Source organism: Cervus canadensis, chromosome 9 (genome assembly GCF_019320065.1).
Source record: "Cervus canadensis isolate Bull #8, Minnesota chromosome 9, ASM1932006v1, whole genome shotgun sequence".
In the NCBI taxonomy this organism is placed as follows: domain Eukaryota; kingdom Metazoa; phylum Chordata; class Mammalia; order Artiodactyla; family Cervidae; genus Cervus; species Cervus canadensis.
The window spans coordinates 19,930,173-19,954,299 of NC_057394.1; the positions used below are offsets into that span (position 1 = coordinate 19,930,173).

The 24,127-nt window shown below is 37.6% G+C and overlaps 1 protein-coding gene across 1 annotated transcript in view; it reads right to left on the reverse strand.

The window, feature by feature from the left end:
- The window catches only part of GPC6 (glypican 6), a 1,184,501-nt gene that overhangs the window by 570,581 nt on the left and 589,793 nt on the right, over positions 1 to 24,127 (reverse strand). The window lies entirely within an intron of this gene.

Consider the following 24,127-nt stretch of genomic DNA (forward strand, 5'->3'; position numbering starts at 1 on the left):
CTCACCAACTATCATACCACTAAGGCAGAGTTTATCACTTACTCCTCGTACACACTGTGCAAATAGCTTGTTTTAAAACACACATTTTACTCATTTCCCTATGGTTGACTCATTTGTTTACAATCCTATGTCTCATTACATGACTTTCGTAGCTAGGGCCTATGTCTTTGGGCTTTTTTGATCCACTCTGCCTATCACAGCACTTGAGGCAAGTTAAGTGCTCCATTAATAACTGTTGAATATTAATGCTTAGAGGACTGGAAAAAAAAAAAAAAAGTTGGACAAGTGCCTTATCCTCACCACAAGTTAGGAGTCTGAGAATTTTGCTTATACTCTCTCACAAAATCATATGCCTCTAAGAAAAAAAATTGATTTACGCTTCTATAGGTGCGAAGGTGAGTTAGTCAATTCTTTAAAGATAAACTATTTTAGTGATATTATTGTATCACTAAAGGTTTATTATTGTAAACAATACAATAATAAAAGTTTATTATTGCAAATTTATATAAATAACAAAAATGAGACAAAGAATGTGTTGTCAAGTAGAAATATATTGATGGATTTGTTCATAATGAATGTGTATGAATTTTGTGTAGTTTAAGTTAAAATGCATGATTCCATGTACATAGATGATCCTTAAAAACTGAAAGATGTCTTAACTAGGTAAAACTTATCTTTTTTCAGTGTCAATAATTGATATATTAAAATCATTTTTAACAGGTAACGCTAAGAATGTCTTCACTTGGGCCTTCTGTGGATTGCCAGTGAAATTTTAAGACTGCAATCCAAATGAAAATGTGGAATTTCATTCTGCAAATGAATAAAAGAGATTTGAAACTTAAAGAACAGAAACCATATTTTTTTAAAAGAAAATAACATTTTCTCAAAATAAGAAAGTTTAACGTTATCTATGAGTAAATCAAACACTACTTCTGTGAAAGGAAAACAGTGTTACAGTCAGAGGTACTATGGAACCATCAACAGGAATTCAGAAATTTCCAAATAAGAAATGGGATGGAGGAAGAGAGATTATTCATGTTTAAATGTCACTAAGTCATGTTCAATTCTTTGGTGAGCTAATGGATTATAGCTCTCTCCTGACTCCTCTTTTCATGGGATTTCCCAGGCAAGAATACTGGTGTGGGTTGCCATTTCCTTCTCCAGGGGATCTTCCTGATCCAGGGATTGAACCCATGACTCCTGCACTGGTAGGTGGATTCTTTACCACTGAGCTACCTGAGAAGCCCAAAGAGATTATTGCTATTCCCCAAACTTTTCATTGTATTTATGAAGAAAGAATGGAAAGAGATTTGAATATTATTGGGAAAATCTGTTAGGTCTCTGTAGGTTTCAATGAATTGCATTTAATAGACTCGCTGAGTAATCAAATTATGATAATTTGCAGGAGACATCCCAACCTCTTCAAGTAAGGTGTACATGAGTGATTTCCTCTTTATTTTCTTTGTTTTGTGGTTGTAATCAAATTCACAACATGAAGTGTCATTAATCGCATATGATAATGATTCTCCCACTGTGATTTATGGAAAGGGCTAAAGCAATTCTGACATCTGACAACAGTTACAGTCATTATATCTTGTCCCTGTGAACATGCTATTTTGTTTCATTAACTTCAGTGATTTTGTGAATTTCAGTAGTGTTCATGTACACTATTTAAATATTCTCATGTCATAAGGACAATAATAACTTGAATTTGGGAAAGTAAAATCATAAGACATAAGCTTGTCTTCCTTTCTGGAGCTCCAGAAAGGAAACTGAAAAAAAAATACAGTAGAATGTATCACTATGTGTGATCTAATTACATCATATCTGTCTCATGAGTGGAGTCTGAGTTTGATCAACTATGCTACCTGGCAGGAATTAAGACCATCACACTGTAACTCTGAAGAAACTAACAGAAAGTAAAAAAATTGTACACGAGGGCTAAATATAGTAGAACTTAAAAAATTCTTACCCTTGATTACATCTCAATTGAAGATTTTAGAAAGGAAAATATAGCACTTAAGACATCTTATAGAAAAGCCTTTTAGAAAAATTAATCTTGAATATAAAGAATTTGATTAAGGACTGATTTTGCAAGCTTTCCTCAGTGAATCAACCATAAACTTTAACCTCTACAGAGTTTTTGAATGGTAACACAATTTGTAATAGAGACCAGTAAAGTAAAAATAAACTGATTGCCTTACATTATTTATAAATGCAATGGTTCTTTTCCCCTTGTGGTGCTAAGGCCTTGTACACACCAAACAATTTACAAAGAAGAAAAAGAATATTACGCACAGGCAAGAATACATTAAAAACAATAAGATGTCATATAACCTACTAGAATTATATTCCCAAAGACAGACTGCATTTTTTAAACAATTCACACCATTTAGTTTATTCTTGGATTGTGTTTTGGGTTCTAGCTAAAACTTCTTTTCATTATTAATTATGAAGTCAGAAGGGGCAATAAATAATAGAACATTTTTTATAGTGCTTCTTCTGGATTTTCCAAAAATATTTGTGATTATCATTTCAACTGGATTTCAAAACAGTATATGAATCCCTTGGAATTCAACATTAAAAAATGACAAAATACTAAGACTAGGAACCTAAGGTTTGTCCCAAAGTAAGCCCTAATAATAAGCACAGAAACAGTTCACGACTGTGAATGATACTAGCCAAGAGGCGAGAAGGTAAAGTATCCATCTTGGTTGGAAACTGGATCACAGTCATTCAGAAGATTCAACAAAGGAAAAAAAAAAACAGTTTTGAAGTCCACACTCAGGGAACACTAAAATGGCAAGTAATGGGAGCACAGCCTGTTCTCATGTACAATCGATAATAAAACCAGGTGTGTAAGAATTGAAAGTTTGTGAAAAAGAAATCTTATCTTGCCAGTGGTTTTCAACTACAAATTGGACTGCTCAAGAGAGATGAATAAGAAAGTTTTCACTTTTAACTTTATCCTACAGGACTCTGCGTAAGGTAGAACTGGTGGTATTTATTTTAGAAATATTGGACCATGACTCATTAAGTCTAGGGATTTTCCAGTAGAAATTGTGAAATTATTTGGAATACTTAATTTGGCTTTACCTATGCAATTGCCTAGAACAAAAATCATAAAGATGTTTGAAAGGTGTGTAAAGAAAAGACTAGCAGTATGATATCTCACTGAACTTCATTTTTTAAAAGACCAATCCCTCATTTATAAAAAGACCAGTCCTCATTGTTCTTTGCTTAGCAGGTTAGGACATGGATTTAATTAAAACTGCAGTGAGGTTCAGCCCCACGTGTAGCTCAAAGCACATGTTTCCAAAGAGAATTGTGCTGATACATAAAAACATTAGAAATGTACATAAACCTAGATGACCTTCACAAGTCTTTCTTTGTTTGTAGAAGTCTATCGAAGTGCAAAATGGGGACAGGGCACAGAGAAGGAAAGCGTACTCCTCAAAGCAGATAGAGCATCTCATCATTAGACCTCCATATTCATAACATGACAGTTTTTAAAAGTGGCATTGCCCTAGTAGGCTTTTATACTTGACTACTTTGGGACATATCTTATTTGTTCCATTTTACACAGAACAGTAATGCCATCTAATATCTTTAATTACGAGAAGTCACTTTTATTTGCCATACACATTTTGAAATCTGTCTATGTCATGTGACCATTCATGCCACTTATCATCCTCACTGGGCAGATTAGAAAACACAGGGCTCAATGACGTAGAAAATCAGAAATTTCTTCTTAGTGACAAGTCACAGAAGAATAACATCCCTTATTCATTCCCCACCCTAGACACAAAAGTCAATGGACAGTGTGATCTGATACATCAAAATCACCCACATGTTGATCTCACAAATGGTAGAGCACATATAAACATCATGTTGCTATGCAACTTTGTTATACAATTCCATTTTAAATTTCATTCTTCTAAGTTGGCAAAAACGTCTTCCAATCTTCCTGAGATAAACTTGAAAAGTTATAGTCAGGGGAAACTTTTTGCATAAAGGAAGCAAAAGATTTTCAGAAGAGTACATACTTCCCTCTACTCTAGAGAGCTTGAAAAGTCATTCTCGAACACTCCCAGCTGACTTCATTTAGGATCACTTTTCAGCCTTTCTCCCAACTGTTAGATGGTACTGTGCCCTCTAACAAGGTGTTATGCTGATTTTTCTAGGACACACCTGCCAATCAAATGTGGGGTTTAATAGAGACCAGTGCAAACTCTCCAAGAGGTTACCCATTATCTCTGGCAGTAACACCCCTTAACAACAAATATATCTTGAGTGTTACATATTAACATTATATATTGTGGACGAAAATACAGCATTGTAGCTCTAGGTGCTTGAATCAGCCACAAGGACGGGGCAACTGTAGGAAGCCCATGGAAACCCATTAAGCACACGGTTTGCCACTGTTCAACAATGTCTTTGGAATTTGAAGTGATTTTTGAAAAGAGCAACAAACTTGTCAGAATAACCGGTATTACCTCCAAGTTAGACATGCACCCAAGCATGAGTGACAAACAGAAGTAGTAGATAAATTCGAAAGCCTCATTCAAAAACACCTAGGCCATGCTAAATAAGACAGTGTGACCTAAAACTTCTAAATTAATTACTAGCTGAATCATTTGATCATCTTTTCCCCACACTGATCTAATCATCTGGATGTGCAGTCGTGAGTATATCCCTTAGTTCTTAGGTCACACATTAATGACCTTAATAATTGCCACTTTTGGAATTTCACTCCCAGTAAAGAATTTTGTCCAGTCTCTCCCACATGTCACCAAGGAGGAAAGAAATGAAGTAATCCAGGCAACCAGCTAGGGTCAAAGTAAGAATTCAGTTTCAGCTATGTTTTATTCTTGATCTACTGAGCTCTGGGTTACATCAAGCTTCTCTTCTCTTTACTTTTCCCTCTATTTTATTCATATTATGTTTATGGTATGTATGGGGCTTCCCCGGTGGCTCAGTGGTAAAGAATCCACCTGCCAATGCAGGAGACAAGGGTTTGATCCCTGGGTTGGGAAGATCTCCTGGAGAAGAAAAGGGCAACCCACTCTAGTATTCTTGCCTGGAAAATCCCATGAACAGAGGAGCCTGACAGGCTACAGTCCATGGGGTTGCAAAAGAGTCAGACATGACTTAGTGACTAAACAATGACATATAGTCATTTTATATATTGATGCATACATGACAATATGCAATAAAATGTCCCTAGTAATAATAACTTTCTTTATGCCTAATTAATATTTACTAATTATTTGTGCAGTTTTATGTTTTCAATAATTCAACAGTGAATTTTCATTTCTCTATTAAAATATATGCCCCCTGTTGTCATCACATTCATGACTAGCAAAATAAAAATCTCTAAGGCCTTCTATTGGATTGGCCAAAAAGTTCATTCTGGGGACTTCCTTGGTGGTCCAGTGGTTAAGAATCCTCCTGCCAATGCAGGAGATATAAGTTCAATATCTGGTCCAGGAAGATTCCACATGCAGTGGGGGCAACTAAGCCCGTGAGCCACAACTACTGAGTCCACATGCCTAGAGCCCGTCCTCTGCAACAAGAGAGGCCACCACAGGGAGAAGCCCATGCACTGCAACATGGAGTAGCCCCACTTGCCACAACTAGAGAAAACCTGAGTGCAGTAATGAAGAACCAGTGCAGCCAAAAATGAATAATTAATTGTATAAAGTTTGTTCTAGTTTTTCCATAAGATCTCAAAGTTCATTGGGTTTTTCCATAAGGTCTATTGGAAAAACCCAATGAATTTTTTGGTCAACCAAACATAAAAGACTCTAAGTATCTCCATCAGATGGGCTTATATCAGTGGACACTTGCCTTCTGAAATCCACCCACACCTCTGTCTTAGCACTTATTGCTCTCTACTATTCATTTTTTCTGGTACCTACTCTGGAATGGGAGTTCTTTTAGGGCAGGACTAGGTCTTATTCATCACTGTACCCATCGCAGTAGTGCTCAATACATGTTTGCTAAATGAAGGAAGGAATGCATGCATGAGCTGGTAACTCTTGTGTATTGCTAAAACAACCCCGAGCTAACCCTACTGATTGTCTTTTTCATGCCCAGTTTGTTTTCAAAGATTTCTCGTAGGAACAAAAAAAGCATGTGAATAAGACCTTTTTTTTAATCGTTCATTCATGACAACAGCCTTTTTTTTTACTCATGGGCATGAACTATTAAGGTCTCTCCGAGGAAATTATTTTAATTACAGAAATCAGAACAGCTTAATTGTAAATGTGCAGTGTGAGCACTTTACAAAAGAGATTAGTGGCTTTTCCCTTTATTTCTTTCTCTTTAATAATTCTAAATAACAGTAAAAAATATTCCGAAGATTTCAGCAGGCTGGCACATCTTCCTCTTCTATTTAACTGCACTTAAGGAAATCTACAACACTGATGCTCCAAGACTATGAAACTACACTCCTCTCCATTAATAATTCACTGAACTCAACTGCGATCATGGAGCAGATAAGCTTCTAGGTAGACGAGTTCTAAGATATAAAGGGAAAATATTAGTGAAGAAATGGTTGCTCTAGTAACTATGGAAGCAGTATAGATATCTATATCTACATATAGCTAGATAATATAGATATTTTGGCAATCTGGAATACAAATGAAGATTCATTGCTCTTCAACAGACCTCAAGGTACTACATCATTTAGGTGATACCCAAGGGAATGCATGGTTTATCATCTATATTCATTCGTTAATTTTTTAGCTGTCTACAGTATCTTTCTACCCGGATGTCCCAACAAGCATAAACTGAACCTATAGTTCTGCTGGGAAACCACATACATTGAACATTTAATTTTATTTTTGGGAGAGCGTTGGCAGAATTCTAGAAGGATCTACATATTACAACCTTTGCTAAAATAATCAGAAATTTAGGGCACTATTTACAATAAAGTGGGAGATGCTATGACATATGGCTATTACCCCTCCCCAACATTTCAGCCATGATAAGACTGAAAGAAAGGGACAGAGTAACATAACAGCAGTAATACATTTACTCAGTATCCACCATACCCAAACTGTAGTAGTGCTTGCTCTGTGGAATATTAAAGATGAAAGGCATGTTGCCTTTTTTTGGTACTAAGTTACAATCTTCAGATTGACAAAGCCCATGACCCAGGAAAATGTCATGGAAACTTTAAAGCAACATATGTAGAACTCTATATGGACACTGTCAAGTTTAGAATAGAGGTTCTGAAAACGAGCTGAGTTAAAAAAAAACAAACTAATTAGGCTGAAAGGAGATCTGGGGATAATAGAAGGGGTAATGAGTAGTTTTTAGCAAGTTTTGAAAGAGGTAAGAGAGATGATTTGATGGAAACAGGAGAAGAAGGCATGATAAGGAAAATGGCAGAGAAACCATCACCCAAACTTTCACATGGGAAAAAGCTTGGATACATTTGCTCAAACAAAACTGGGTATTGGGTTGGGACTAATGATTCAGGGTAGCAAGGTGAAGGAGCGCTTGAAGAGAAGACTTGAAGGCTGGGCTTCCAACTTCAGACTTGTCCATCTTGTAGATCAAAATCTGGTAGTTAAATCTGTAGCCAGAAGAGAGCTAAGTGCCTAGTAAACAGTCCAAATGACTGAAGTAATTGACAACAGACTGCTGAGATTTATGAACAGGTCAGTGACTTAATCAAAATGGCATGTGATAAAATGTTCCTAGGATTCCCAAAAGAAGGGATGGAGTCTAAAGCCTGGAGAAGTTGTCTTGAATGGACAACAGCCTACACTTGACAGAGTTCAGATTTTAGCAGAAACTAAGGCAATGGAGAGGGAGAGATACAAACAGGAAGCAACACAGAAAGAAAATGACCTACGATGAGGCTACAGAGTTCTGCTCCAGATTATGAAGCTCAGTCTTAAATACGTTAGTTTGCAGGATCACTGAGTATCGAAAAAGAAATGCAATGATGGATGGTGGAATGAAGATCAAGAATTTCAGGCTGCAGAGAGACAGACGTCTACCAGGAACTTTCTCTTCACTGGAAATACTCTGACATACTTGTACCCTCTCGAACAGATTTTTGACTCAGCAGTGAAAAGCCAAGAGAAAATGACACTGTCTCTAAAATTATGGGATGCTGACATTAAATTGCCTGCTGCCTGAAACTGAGTCAAAACTGTGCTCAAAAAAACTGCTAACCTAATATTCTGGGCTCTCTTGAGGAAAATGGCTTTAAGGCTTGCAGTAAATCAGTTTACATATCCTAAATTAACTGAATGAATAGAATTATGAAATAAGTCTAAGGTCAGCTCTCTAGCACTAGTATATGCCGAGCCTGGGGAGTGGATGCATGGATCCAGAACATGGTGGCCACCACAGAGGCAGCAGTTGGGGCCGGGTTGATCTGCTTCTCTATATTACAAAGAGAATCCATTAAGAAACCAGCACTTGCAGGGTGGCGAGGAAAGTATCAATCATAGAACAGGAATTATTGAATAGGACCCTTCTTTTGATAAGCTCTTGCCTGATAGTAACAGACCTTTTGGGAAGATGAGTGTTTCAACTCTGTCAACCCCTAGAGAAACACTTTATGCACCTTATGCATTTATGAATTATACATTACTAGTGCACAAGGCACTTTATGCATTACTAGTGAAATAGTAATTCACTAAAGCTATAATTTCCCAGTTTCTTAAAAAAACAATGCCCTAAAATGTTTCTATGAGAAATCTAAGAGAATCAGTATTGCAGGGGCTTTCACCTGAAAAGTACCTTCTTTATCCCCCCAAAAGTGTAGAAGTACCTTCATATCTATCCGAACACTAATCAGTCATGTGGTTTTGAGATACTTAATCCAGTGATGGGCCACCTTTATGAGCATGAGGGCCCCTCTTCAAGAATTAAATACCTCAGAGAGCTCCCTGCAATAATAGTTGGTGAATTCTCCAACTATTTCTTTGGTTTACTACTGATGCTGACACCCATGGATGTTTGCCAACTCCTGCATTAATTAGTCTCCTCCATCTCCCCTGGGCAGACGGAAAACTGTGGATTAATTCCTGCCTGATGACTGACAATCTTCTGATGCTCATGACACTTAGGGACCACAGCAGTATCACATAGAGCCAGCATTTGAGGGACCGGGAAGAACAAACCTCTCAATAAAATGTCTGTGTTATTTATGTCAGAGTTCCAGTCAGGGCCCAAAATGCATTATGAAAAGACAGAATCTTTCTCTATTTTCCTCATCACCAGAGGAACTGTATGAATAATCAATCACAAGGGTTTAGGCTTCCTGGTGTGAATTCCTAACATTCTTTGCCTCAAATAGGCGGGTGATGCATTAAAACTATACATGTGCATTGTCCCATACATCAGCCACTAGCCTTGTATGGCATGTGAAATATGACCAGTCCCAAACAGATCTGCTGTAAGTATAAAATACACACCGAAATCTGAGGACATCATACAAAAAATTAAAATATCTCATTAATAGTTTTTATACTGATTACATACTTAAATGACAATGTTTTGGATATACTGGATTAAAAATTTATTGTTAAAATTGGTAGCACCTATTTTTTTTTATTTTAATGTGCTTACAGAAAATTATAGAAATTCACAGGGATTACATACATATATGATTCTCATCCTACTCCCATTGACAACATTGCCATAGACCAATTTCTATTCTCATTGTTAAGATTTTTTTTTTTTAATGTGGACCATTTTAAAAGTTTTTACTGAATTTGTTACAATACTGCTTCTGTTCTCTGTCTTGGGTTTTTAGTCCGGAGGCATATGGGATCTTAGATCCCTGATCAGGGACCAAGCCTACACCCCCTGCATTGTAAGATGAAGTCTTAACCAATGGACCACCAGGTAAGTCTCACGACCAATGAGTTTGACATCAGGTTTCTGTATTCAGACTAAAACCTCAGCACTGGAAGAGGCAGATTCCCTGTCATTCAGCTTCAAGTTCCTTATCTAATAAATGCAATAATTACCACACATATATCATGGGTTTAATGCAATAATTAAATTACAGTATGTGAAAAGTACTAAGTACAGTGGCTTGCAAGCACTCAATAACCGTTAGCTTCCATTTACATCAGACGGGAAGTGGATTTGAGAGGGGTGATGATGCTATGAAGACACTAATGGAAAAAAATTCAGGGCCTTTGCTTGCTAAGGTCCATTTCAGCAGAAGTAAACTTTGGCTGTTGATATGATAAGTAGCAGCAGTGTTAGTCACTCAGCTTGTTCAACTCTTTGTGACCCCATGGACTGTAGCCCACGAGGCGCTTCTGTCCATGGAATTCTCCAGGCAAGGATACTGTAGTGGGTTGACATTTCCTTCTCCAGGGGATCTTCCTGACCCAGGGACTGAACCCAGGTCTCCTGCATTCCAGGCAGAATCTTTACCGACTTAGCCACCAGGGAAGACCATATCTCATATGTGATAAGAATGTTCTCAAAGACATTAAAGGAGAGGATTCTTTCCTGATATCAACATTAGGAATAGCAGTCTTTTTCTAAGCTATTGGTTTGCTTTTATCTGATTAAAGAATAAAGTTTAGCTCATAGTGATGGCTAACAGAAAACTTAAAAGCAGGTTTGCAAATTCAAATGCTAAGGAGTCAATAACTATAGGTGAAGCTCACTGATGACGTTTTTTAAAACATAGTTACAATTTGCATATTAAATGTTTAGAATATTTTATACTTCCACAAAAAATAAAATAAACTTCCAACTTTTTTTTTTTTCTTGAAACACGGCCCTATCATCTTTCACTTCTTTCACTTTTAGTAAAAGCATGGGTACAGAGAAACACTTCTATCTTGTGAGGAAAAGAACCAAACACTGTGATAGATGGTGATCCACACTGACTTCAGAATCAGACCAATCACAGGAATGGTCAGACCCAAGTTAAACCAGAACACCAATTCTCTAGCTAAAACAAACTCAGCCTATATATTTACTCCAGCTGATTTTGCTACACAGGACACAAATCCATGTTGGTTATATCTTTAGAAATTGTTTCTTGTCGTTTAATCACTAAGTGGTGTCTGACTCTTTTGTGACCCTGTGGACTGAAGCCCACCAGGCTCCTCTGTCCATAGGATTTCCCAGGCAAGAATACTAGAATAGGTTGTCATTTCCTTTGCAAGGGGATCCTCCCCACCCAGGGATCGAACCCTCATCTTCTGCATTGGCAGGCAGATTCTTTACCACTGAGCCCCATGGTAACCCTTAGAAATGATAGAAATCCACAGTTTATGTCAATCCTCCCCATTTTAAAACATTATTTAAACTCTTAAAGAAGTCATGCCAAATGAACACATGTGTGAGATAGGACCAAAGTCCACAGTTTTGCAGTCCGGCTTAGATGGAGATATTCAGCTCAATGGGAAGTAATAGAGAGTACTAATAAATATTTTTCTAGCAGCCTCGCTCCAATATCTTCTTTATGTGTACATCTTTTATTTCCTTAAAAATTGCTTCTAGTTCTTGTTAACTGTGTTGAACATAAATCAACCAACAAATTCCAATAGCTAAATACATAAAGAATATATGAAATAGCCATGTATGCTGGCCCTGAGAGTGTGGAGTGAGTTAAACGCCCACACCATCACGTACACACACATAAACTGCTTACTACAGTTGCTTCCTTCTTTGAGAAAAAATGTCCAGGGGGTGACGATTTGTGAAGATCCCAGATACACTGGCAGCAAGCAAATCCTTTAGGCTGTAAAATAAAACTTTAAAAATATGAGTAATTTTTTAAATAAAAGTGCTATTGATATGGAAAAATACTTAAAGTGACAAAAAGCAGGATCCAATATTAAGTATCCCTCATGATTTAACAATAGGGCTTCCCAGGTGGCACAGTGGTAAAGAATATGCCAGTCAATTCAGTAGATGCAAAAGACATGTGTTCGATCCCTAGATCTGGAAGATCCCCTGAAGGAGAAAATGGCAACTCACTGCAGTTTTCTTGCCTGGAAAATTCCATGGACAGAGGAGCCAGGTAGGCTACATTCCATAAGGTCACAAAGAATGGGACATAACTGAATGGCTGAACATACACACACACATGATTTAATAATATGTAATATAAAAGCATATTAGAGGTACAAAATCACTAGAGGTGCAAACTTTTGACACTGGTTATCTTTAGGTAGTGAGAATTAAGGATTATTTTATTTTCTTCTTTGTATTCTGCATTGTACACATTTTTTTTTTCTTTTTGGATGAGCACATACTGATTTTGGAGTCAGAAATAATACGTGAAATTGCATAAAAATATTTTTCTGACCACCACCAACAACTAAATGTCATTTTAAGCTAGGATGACAGTTTTATTTGAACTCTTTTGGTAATTTATAGAGGAAAACTATTCATTTGGCTTGAGTGATTTGTAAGATTAATCTCATTTCCCCAATTCCCTTTGTCTCACAATCACAAAACAAGTGATGAAATGTAAATTGATCAGGAGAGAGACTCTAGATAGCTGAGAGTCAAAGGTTCTATAATTTATTAACCAATGGGCATATCAGAATTTCTATGGAAAAACCTATCACTTTCACACACGAAGAAAAGAAAATAAGTAAGAAAGACTTTCAATCCAGATTCTATCTACTCTCTCAGCCAAAATGTCAGGGTACTTTTTCTCTCCACTCCAAAGGAGATATTTCTCATATCATATGGAAATAGTGACATAAATATTTTATGTAGTTATCTTCTGCCTATAAATGCTGCAGGATACCATGAGGTTTCATCTTTTCAATAAAACACTTTATTGGAAGCACAGTTGGATTCTCCTTGGCCCAGCCTCTGAATTGAGCAACAGAACTCTAACAGGAAAGGACTTCTGCTGAGTGATTGTTTCTCCGCTATTTTTATTTATTTATTTTGGGTTGTGCTGGGTCTTCGTTGCCTCTTGAGCTTTTCTCTAGTTGCGGTTAGCAGGGTCTACGTTCTAGTTGCTACACTTGGGCTTCTTACTGGTGGCTTCTCTTGTTGCGGAGCACAGGCTCTAGGCACAAAGGCTCAGAAGCTGCAGCACGTGGGCTCAGCAGCTGGGAACACTGGCTCTGTCGCCGTGCAGCATGAGGGATCTTCCTGGACCATGGATCAAACCTGTGTCCCCTGCAGTGGCAGGCGGATTCTTAGCACTAGACACCAGGGAAGCCCTGCTATGTTTTAAAGCACCATCAAATCCTCTATTTCCGACTAAATGCGGTCCACTTTCATTGAAAAATAGTGAAATAAATGTTGCCTTACATCTACATGTATTTTTAGCAAGAGAACTTGTTTTTAGAAAGCCAAGAGCAAAGAAGGAAGTTGTAATACCCATTATTTACAAACAGCTCTATTTCCTTGTGGAGAAACTCATATTTATGCCTACCATGAGAATGATATGCAGAATAATACTGTTTCCATAAGGACTATATTTATAAAAGTCTAAAATATTGAAGAGAGGAGCTTCTTTGATTGCCCAAGTCCTCTGCAAAATGAACAGAGGAAAAGTTTGCCTTCCTGACTTCTTAAGACATTATGAACTGAAGAGGATTAAATTTCCATAAAAAATCCTGCTCTCTGCTGACTATTAAATATGACAGTGGCATTTTTGACACGCAGCATCTTCCTGCAAGGATGAAAATGAATTTTTAAGAATCTGTTTATGCCAGCCACTTAAGTGTCAGCTGGTGTTAACTTGGAGCATCTATTGATTCAGGTTACAGTTTTACTTACCTCTGAATGTCAAAATCACCATTATCTTATTACTGACACTCTGCACTGTCCATTTTCACCCCGGGCAATCCAATTTAGATACAGGAAAATGCAGAGTTTCGATATTGTGTGGGACGATGACTATTTTCTAAGCATCTGGGATTGATCCATTGTGTCTGTACTGAATATCACTCATCAAGATGGAGAGAGAAAATGCATACACATGAAGGGGAAGAACCCATGCTTCGATGTGGAAAAACACTTAAAGTGACAAAAGCAGGATCCAATATTTGTGTTATGTTATCACAAACATAATAATGGAGAAAATCTATGGTATGTAATAATATACCCCCATCTTTCTTACAATAAAGTATCTGTATGACCTAATACCTCCTTTTAAAAAAATACCAATATGTCATACTCCCTACACAAGTCCTGCCTCACTATGTCAGCACGATTAATGCAATATAGCTGTCAAGCTTTATTAAAATTATTTTTGATGTGTATCTTGGCTCATAAACCTCTACAGTGCACTGATATTACCTCGGGGGATGTCCTTGTAACATTGAGTCTCTGAAGATGGGACAATAAAAGAAAAATCCTCCAAACTTTCAAGTTCAGCTATGATATCACACAGCCAGCAACGTCTTCTGTCAGCACTCTGAACGTGCTTTTTTGCATGTGAAAGTAATTACGGCAGGACTGTTGTTTCAAACCTTGTTTCACAGAACCTTCTGGTAGGAAAAGCATAAAGGCATTCAGAGATAAATATCCAAGAACAGAGTCAGCACTGACACTGAAATAAACTGTCAGGTCCGATTTTCTTTATGAAGCCATTTCAGAAGCAGCGTTCTTTGAGTTACAGCACTAGAGTTTTAATCTTGGATCGTTTAAAATTTGTGTTGTACCTTAATTGGTACATTTTAGCAGTGGATATTTCCTATTAGTAACAAAGATGTCCAATTGTTGCCCACATCTTCCATGGCTCCAGAGGAGTTCTCACACTTGTGGTACACACACAAACAGCAGACATGCCAATTAAAAATGAGTTTATGAGAGCCCATCATTGTTAGACACATAGAGAAGGCACTCCAAGGGAAGAAGGTTAGGGCAAGGACACACAAAGAGGGGTAAAGGGAGGCTGAAAACAGAAAGAAAAAGCTCAAACACACCAACAGAATCAATGAATATAGGTTCACCATCTTCCTCTTCTGAGGGGTATTCTAGAACAGTACTGATACAGTTGCAACGATCTGTTTGAGGCTCAAATGATCTGGACAGGATTTGGCTGGCTGTTTGATTTTCCCAGGATGTCATGACCTGATATCTGATCCTACAGGGCATAACCAAGATGCACCTCACATCAAGGAGACACACCATGAAAGTTCAAAAACATTACAGAAGATTCCACTGGTGGGGTCTTAGATGTTTCAGCAATGTGAAATTGCTATCAAGATTTCTTTAATGGCTTCAACTTTTGACTTGTTGCAGAATGATCACAATTTCTTCATGAATGGGCTCCAGTCTATAGACCATGCTTTGTTTAGCCTGTTCTAGAAAGTACAGGAACAGAAGAGTTAACGTTTCTAACCAAAAAAAAAACAGAAAACAAAAAACAAAAAAAACCACTCCAGGCAAGATGCAGTTGCTAAAGTTCGTAGCATCCTAACGGCCAAATCAAAGGTCTATTTTCTCTGCCCCTCCCACTTGACTATCTGCAACATCTGATGCTGCAGATTACCCTATGTCTTGAGCTCTTCTCTTCCTTTACTTTGAAAACAATATGCTTTTGGTTGTTTGCCTTCTTTTTTTGTACCCTCTCTAAGTATTTATACCCCCTGATGGTTCATCTGATCCTGTTAGCTTTTTTCTCCAGCTAAATGTTACCATCCCTTGCCAACAAACCTGTCTATGTTGTGTGCTGAATCGCTCAGGTGTGTCCGACTCTTTGGACCACATGGACTGTTGTGCACCAGGGAGATTCTCTAGGCAAGAATACTGGAATAGCTTGCCATGCCCTCCCCCAGGGGATCTTCCCAATCCAGGGATCGAACCCAGGTCTCCCACACTGCAGACGGATTCTTTACCATCTGAGCCACCACGGAAGCCCAAGAATACTGGAGTGGGTAGCCATTCCCTTCTCCAGGGGAAGCTTCCTGACCCTGCAGATTCTTTACTAGCTGACTCAAACCAGTCAGCAGGCAGACAAGTGTTACTCAGTGAGAACAAAGAGTGTGCCAGGAAATGTGCTTGATGCTGGGAAAACAATCTGAGAAGACACCCCATTTTATACCCTGCTGATTTGTTCCTTTGTTTCTCCAGATGCATGCTCCACTCTGCTCCACCTGCTTGGAATCAGGTCTCGGTGCTCACCTGGGCAGTTACAACAGTTTCCATTCCTGCACCCACCATCAGTTTTCCCCACTCCAGTTTATCATATCCATGAAACAGAGATTTTCACCTCTTTCCTAGGAAAGAGCTAAAAATCTGACCACATACTTGTCTTTTGAAAAATCTTAGCTCTCACTTCTTGCCAATGCAAGGTCCTTCAAATTCCCTTGCTGGAAATATAAAATCCAAATAATGCAATCCAGACCTCCTGCCACATCTCAATAAAATCAGGACCTGCCACAATTCACGCCTTTAACCTGCTGGGTCCTTGGCAAGGAAGCCCTAGATCTTTGCCTCCTCTGTAAGACCCATTCATCCTGGAAGTCTAAGTTTGACTATAACCCACTCTAAGGTGCCTCTTCCCATTTCTTAAGGCAAAGAGAAGCATACGTTTCTCTTAATTTACATAGATTCTACCCACATCCCTATCTTCATCTTGATCCTTTGTTCCACACTTAAACTTTTTACACTTTAATCCTTTTGGATACACTGTGATTTTGTCAGGGTAAAAGCTGTTCATCATTATTTCCTTTTTCTTACAGAACAATGTCCAGTGAAGAGCAGGTGCTCAGCATATTTGTCTCTCAAAAGTAATGGAATGCTTTTAAGCAAAGTTAGACAAACATCATGATATCATTTATATATGGACTCTAAAAATGATAACAATGAACTTATTTACAAAACATAAATGGACTCACAGTCATAGAAAACATAGTTACCAAAGGTGATAGTGATGGGGTGGTAAATTATGAGTTTGGGATTAACACACACACACTATTATATATAAAATAGATAAACAGCAAGGAACTACTGTATAGCACAGGGAACTATATTTAGTATCTTGTAATAACCTATAAAGGAAAAGAGTTTGAAAAAAGAATATATGTATATGCATGAATAACTGAATCTCTTTTCTGTACACTTGAAATTAACACAACAGCAAATTAACTATATTGCAATAAAAAAAGACAAGAGAAAGGTTACTCTTTAATTATGTAAGCAAAACAGACAAGCACAACAATGTTAGTGAAAGAGGCAGTCTTTACTCAAGGGTTCCCTCTGAGCTTCCAGTCTTATTTCTGCCTGTTCCCTGCTATGCCCTTCATGCCTCAGGAATACCCAGGGGCGCTGGCAGCTCCCTGCACTCACCTGTGGTTTCACGTGGTGTTTCTGCTGAGTTTTTGCCTCTGCCTAAAACACCCTGCCTCCCCTACACTTGCTGCCCTCATCATCTGTCTCAATGTCCACACATCCTTCCACATGTCATTCAGGCCTCTCTACAGTCCTGAAAGTTCCTCACACCCCAAGGTTAAGCTAGATGCCTTTCCCCTCTGTTCCCAAAACAGTTCTTGCAGAATTGACATTATTAGATTATCAATATTATTAGATTATAATATCAAAATCATTAGATTTTGACATTGTTTCTCCCTCCAAATTAGTATTTGTAAGTACTTTAATTTGCATAGTCTTTGTATCTTAAGAACTTACCCACAGTACCTGATGCATAAAACACACTGAACTAATGCTTATTGATGAGGCCTGAGCTACATTGCCACAATGGCTCCACTTTTACAAGAATCTAATAGAATCAAATGAATGTTGAGTTATTACAACCACCCATCTTGGACTACAGGAGAGAGAAAGATCACACCTGTTAGATATTGTCAGAACTGTGGTTGCCAAGCTTTTTCTAGCTAAGTTGAATTGGCACAGAGTTAAAGAACCCCTTACCTTCTCCTTTCTCCTATGAATACAACTTCAAAACTGGATTTGATGGGGAGAAAAGTGCCCATTTTATTGGAATTCCAAAAGATAACATAATTTTAAAATAAAATAGCCTAAAAGCATCTGGTGTTTCCCTTGTAGCTCAGAAAGTAAAGAATTTGACTGTAATGCAGGAGACCCAGGTTTGATCTCTGGATCAAGAAGATCCCCTGGAGAAGGAAATGGAAACCAGCTCTTGAATTCTTGCCTGAAGAATTCCATGGTCATAGGAGCCTGGCAGGCCGTAGTCCATGGGGTCGCAAAGAGTTGGACACGACTCAGCGACTAACACTTCACTTAACAAAACATACGTTATTACAGACGCAAGCTACCAAAAGACCATAAAGAAAGAATACATAAAAAGCTCTTAATGCATTGGAAATAAATGGCTTCACTCTCCTCAATTTTCACTCTCTTAACCATTTCCCAAACTTATACACCTAAGGGAGGCATTTTGCAAGATAATTTAAAATTAATAAGAAAGATTTTCATTGTTTTAATCAAAATTACCAAATAGTTTTCATAAAAATGGGACCTTGTCTCTTCCCTGGGGTCCTCTGTAGAACACCACACATGCTCTTCTTCAGGGGAGGAACTCTTTTGTTCCTCTGATCCCTGGACTGGCTCACACCCTTACAATTTCCAGTGCTTATCAAAGCACCTGGCTCATGGCAAAATCCATACATCTTCAATGAAGTATATTAATAAGCTATTTTTGCTGTTTTGGCCACTAGTACTAATGTTATTTTGTTACTATTTTTTAATCATGAAATTATTGATTGACGGCAAAGCACTTTCTAAATATAATGTAATGCCCACACCATCATCATAAAACAACAAGCATATATTATTCATGCTGACTTAAAAGTTGTAAACATAGAAATATTATTGACAGCTTCAAAAGGTTTACCTATTCTTCCTAATATTGTATATTATTGATTATATTATTGTTCTATGTTAGACAATCATCAATTACAGAAGAGAATACACAGACCACAAAAGAACTAAAAAACCTTTCATTCACCTAAAGCCTCTTTGTGGTCCTTTTCATTTCTGGATGACTAAAAACATTAACTCCAATCAAAAGATGACCACAGAAGGAGCAAAACAGGTCATTTGGGTGACAGGTACAACAGGTGGTCTTAGTTTGTGCCTTAAATTCTATCTCAGAAGCAAAAGCTAGATAGAATATCATTTCCCTTTTAGACTAACTATATCTATGGCATATTCTTCAGAATGGTTTTCAATTATTATCAAAGAATGTGTTGAATGGATATATTTCATAGCCTTCAGTGCATCAAATTTGATGATCCTTTTTTTTTTCAGCCTTGTAATGTACCAACCACAGTTTTTGAAAATGGACTCTCTGTTTATAGCTTTCTAGGCACACATTGTTAATGGAAGCTTGTTTACTCAGCTGGATGGGTCCATTAGGAGGCTCCCCATGCAAAGATACTATTATGGATAGCAGACAAAGGCAGGTGTCTGTTGATAATAATATTCTGGTCTTACTAAAGCCAGACTTTCTTTTCAAAGTCCCAACCCACAAGGAATAAAAAAAATTAAATAGAAAAACAGATGTATAATAGATCTAGATAGAGAGAGAGAGAGATAAGTGACAGTATTTGGCCACAGTTCAAGTTCTACAGATTCCAATTTCATTATCTACCTAATTTGTCTGGAATGAATCAATGGAATGACTTTCATAGTTAAAGTGCTTGCTACTGACACAATTTATAGCTTTTCCTCATAGACGTCACATTTATTAAAGCAAAAAGATATGAAAATCATGTCTTCTTTGTTTAAATGGCTTCAAGATGGACCAGTGAAGACACTACAGTCACTTGCCTTCATGATGAAAAATAGAAGCTCGGTCTAAGCAAACAATTGTTACTATCTCTAGGCAGCCCTCTTTCTGTTCTTCCCATGTCTGATTAGCTTCAGAGTCATGATGGCATCCAAATTTCCATTAATGAATGGGTGTATATAAGGAAGAAGAGTGGTGCTTTAAAAAAGGGATCATGCTAAAAAAAATAGTAAGGATCCTCTCTCTCAAGACTATTATATTATCAAAATTTGCTTTTATGTTCATTTTAGAGCTTTGTCTCCATGCCTACTTGATATCATTTAGCACAATGTGGAACATGGAAAGTGAATGGTCAAACTACAAACACCAGTAAGTTTGATAAACCATGGAAGGCAGCTCAGGCACTTGAGCATATCTACAGAGATGGAAAGAATCACAGATGAACAATGATAAGTCTCATCCCACTTTAATCTCTTTCATTGAAAAATCTTAACCCTTCATGCAGACACACAGAGCACAGAGATTAAGAAACAGTATGTTATCAGTAAGTATGGAACCCCCTGATTATCTCTATTTTATAATACATCGAAACCTAATCCCCAGATGTTATTATTATATGATGCTTGTGTTTATCATTTGAAAGTTTTCTTCTTTCTTTTTTTCCCTTGCCAAACAGAAAAATTTTCCAGTCAAAACAATTAATTAGAAGCTATTAATGATGCCTTCCTAGATTTAAGAAGCCAGTGTAAGAGAAGAGACTTCTCTAGTGGCTCAATAGGTAAAGAATCTGCCTGCAATGAAAGGGACACAGGAGATGTGGGTTCGATCCCTGGGTCGGGAAGATCTCCTAGAGGAGGAAATGGCAACATACTTCCTTAGAGGAGGAAATGGCAACCCATTCCAGTATTCTCACCTGAAAAACCCCAAGGACAGAGGAACCTGGCAAGCCACAGTACACATGTTCACACAGAGTTGGACACAACTGAGCAACTAATAAGCACATGTGATCTCATATATAGTTTAATTCTTAAATTATGTATTGCTTTGTACTTTTTAAAAATTTTATATAAATGGTATATGACTTGACAGACATGAGTTCGAGTAAGCTCTGGGAGTTGGTGATGGACAGGGAAGCTTGGCGTGCTACAGTCCACGGGGTCATAAAGAGTTGGACACGACTATCGACTGAACTGAACTGAAATGGTATATATTCTTTGGTGATTTTATTTTATTTTATTTTTTTGTCTCAAAAATATTTTTGCAACTGAGTCATCCACACACGTGGCTGTAGTTCACTTATTTTCAATGCTCCATAGGATTTCAGAAGAGATCATCATTTATGCAGATGGGACATTTGCGATATTTTCACTTTATATGTTATTATAAACAATGTTGCTGGGATTCCTACACATAGATTTGTATACAGGTCAAACAGTGTGTCCAGAGGTAAGAACTGTAGTTTTAAGATGTGCCTGTATTTGATAGCACATGCCTGCATGCTCAGTTGCTTCAGCAGTGTCTGCCTCTTTGCAACCCTGCAGAATGCAGCCCACCAGGCTCCCCTGTCCATGGAATTCTCCAGGCAAGAATACTGGAGTGAGTTTCCATGCCCTCCTCCAGGGGATCTTCCCAACCCAGGGATCAAACCTATGTCTCCTGAGTCTCCTGCATTGCAGGCAGATTCTTTACCACTGAGCCAGCAGGGAAGCCCCATTCAATAGCACAGGTATTTTCAAACAGTTATTTAAAATTAACTTGTCCCATACAAAGCCTAGAAAACGACTTGTGAGATGTGAGATGGCAAGAGTAAGTTCTAAAAATAGTTATGTTGATGTCATCAAATTAGTTCTCTATTTTTCTGGTAAGGAAATTCCCCAAATGTTGTGTCAAAACATTTGTGTCAAACTGCTGTGTTTTGCCAAAGAGATAAATTTCCCAGTCAAAACAATTAATTAGAAGCTATTAATGATGCCTTCCTAGATTTAAGAACATCTCCACTGTAAGAGAAGAGTAAAACTGAAGGATAAAAAATATCTCCTAAGCCAAGGTGCAGGAGATAAGTTATTATAGTTTGTGAATCTCTATTTTGGATTTTTGCCTTGAATTCCTTAACTCTTCTACAATCATTTCACAAATTCCAAATCATTTAAGTAACAGACCACAAGGAAACTTCTGATTTATGAGGGGCTAACCCTCAAACACAATTCTTACTTCTCCTCTTAATATAGTCAGTCTTGTAATATTTTATTCTTATCACAAAGAATAGTTTGGGTGCTGTAAGTCATCGGCACCCAAATGGTACTGGTAGTTCTGCATCTGATTTAGTCAGCTACAGACCATCTGGTCATCATTAGTTAAGAAAGTTCACTGGTAAAATACTTAAGTCCCTAAGTCATAAATTATTTGAGAAAAAAAAATTCTCAGCTTCTAAACCAAGGCTATATATTCCCATCCGTCTCTCTCTCTTTCCATCCATCCATCTCTCTCTCTTTCCATCCATCCATCCATCTATTCACCTACTAGAAGGCAGTAACCAGATGTCAGTATGGGATTTATGATTTGACTAGCTCAGGGCTAGTGATACTCAGGTCAGACAAGCCAATATCTGCATAAAATAGTAAACATTCATGGTCACATGACCACAAACAACATTGCAAGCCCACAGCAGCTATTCTGCAAATGAATGTTGGTCATGAAAAAAATCAAGGGGAGAAAGATCTCAGTGTTGCAGAGTTCATCTCACTTCATGTCTAGAAAACAAAACAAATCTGAAGGTCATACTCTGCTGATGGTTGGTCCATGATATCAGTCTTTACCAGGAAGGTTGACACGTTAGCTTTTGGTAGACAAAGGTCTCAAGACTGGGACAGTCAGGGAAAGGCAAACGGGAGGTGCCACTTCCTGACTGTCCTTAATTCTATCCTCTGAGAAACAGGAAAAAGAGGCATCAGCCAACTCTCTGTGGCTTTTTAGATGGACTGATAGAAAATATTCTCTTACCTCACTGAGACTTCCCCATAGTAAATATATGTATCTAATAATTATTCACACGCAGGCAGACTCTATATAAACAATCAGGACTGTCACAGGTATCAATCCACGTTTTTAATTTCTTACCTCATGTGTCTCAAAAGCTGGCAATTTCATTCTGCAATAAAAGCAAGGGCTTCAATTTGAAGCCACCGTGACTAACATTTCTTAACAACAAAATCTATCCCTCAAGAATATATGGAATATATATTTATTGCTTGTATCGATCTGTATGTCACAGACTTACCCAGGTGATCATGTTTCCTCTTATTACTCCACCTGGCCAATTCCTTATTAATCCACTTTTGGGGTTCTATTTCCTTTGGTATTTAGAATGTTGATTTTCAACGAAAAAAATTATTTTTAACATCAAAGTTACAGGCCCTTTGTATTATTAAATCCCTTGTGATTATCTTCCTCAGAGCATTCTTCCAAATAATCTTTCCATGTGCTCAAGTAACCTTTTTAAGAATCTCTCATTTAAAAATGGACTGCTATGAATTTTACAAATAGAGCCATAGAGAAACATTCTTAAGGGTATATACATCTTTCTACCAAGATGTAAATACTGAGGAGATCAAAGTGGGGAAAAAAGAAACATGGCAGGAGAGTACCAATAGTTATAAAAAATATGTGGCTATTTGGCACAACTCTGCAATAAGAAAGTAATATTTAGCAATAATCTTTGTACAAACATGACCTTCTTTGGGTGACATAATACCAGACTCCTGTTATCTATTGTTTTAACTTTACCTCTTAAAGTAATCATCTTCCAGTTTATTTGTTGGACAGCCCTCATAAATGGGCAAGCCTATCTCATAAGAGCAGTTGAATGTCAACGAAGAATTTAAACAAAGCCATATATGCTTTACACAGGAAACAGTCAATGTTTGAAAACAGCAGTGGAAAAAGACCCCATCCATTAAAGGTTTAGAGACATCCTCAAGGAAAGACACATATATGTATTAGTGATTTATCTTTCTCATAAGCCCAATGCAATACACAGCATTGAATTACAAAGATAATGGATAACAGAAAGAATTCTCCACCGGAGTCTATACTTTGTATTCATTAGTCCTCCCTAATCCAGTTCTACAGGTGTCAGCTAAAGGCTCTTCTTTTACTATTAAGGAATTTGCCACATTGACAAGGGTGATAAAGAAGAAGAAATGCCAGGTGCTGGTGTTTTGAGCAACAACTTGTCTCCACTTGCAGTCACCATGAAGACTGTCATCTTGTGCCTTCCCAGAGGATGATAACCTCTGGATAGGCTGCTTCATGAGTATTTATCATCCTTAAAACTGATCAGAAATGCCAAGTGGTCATGGTTACAAGACACCTGTTTTCATGCCTTCCCTGATAAAAGCTTCCCTGCTGAATTGCTGATAAATATTGACATTATGT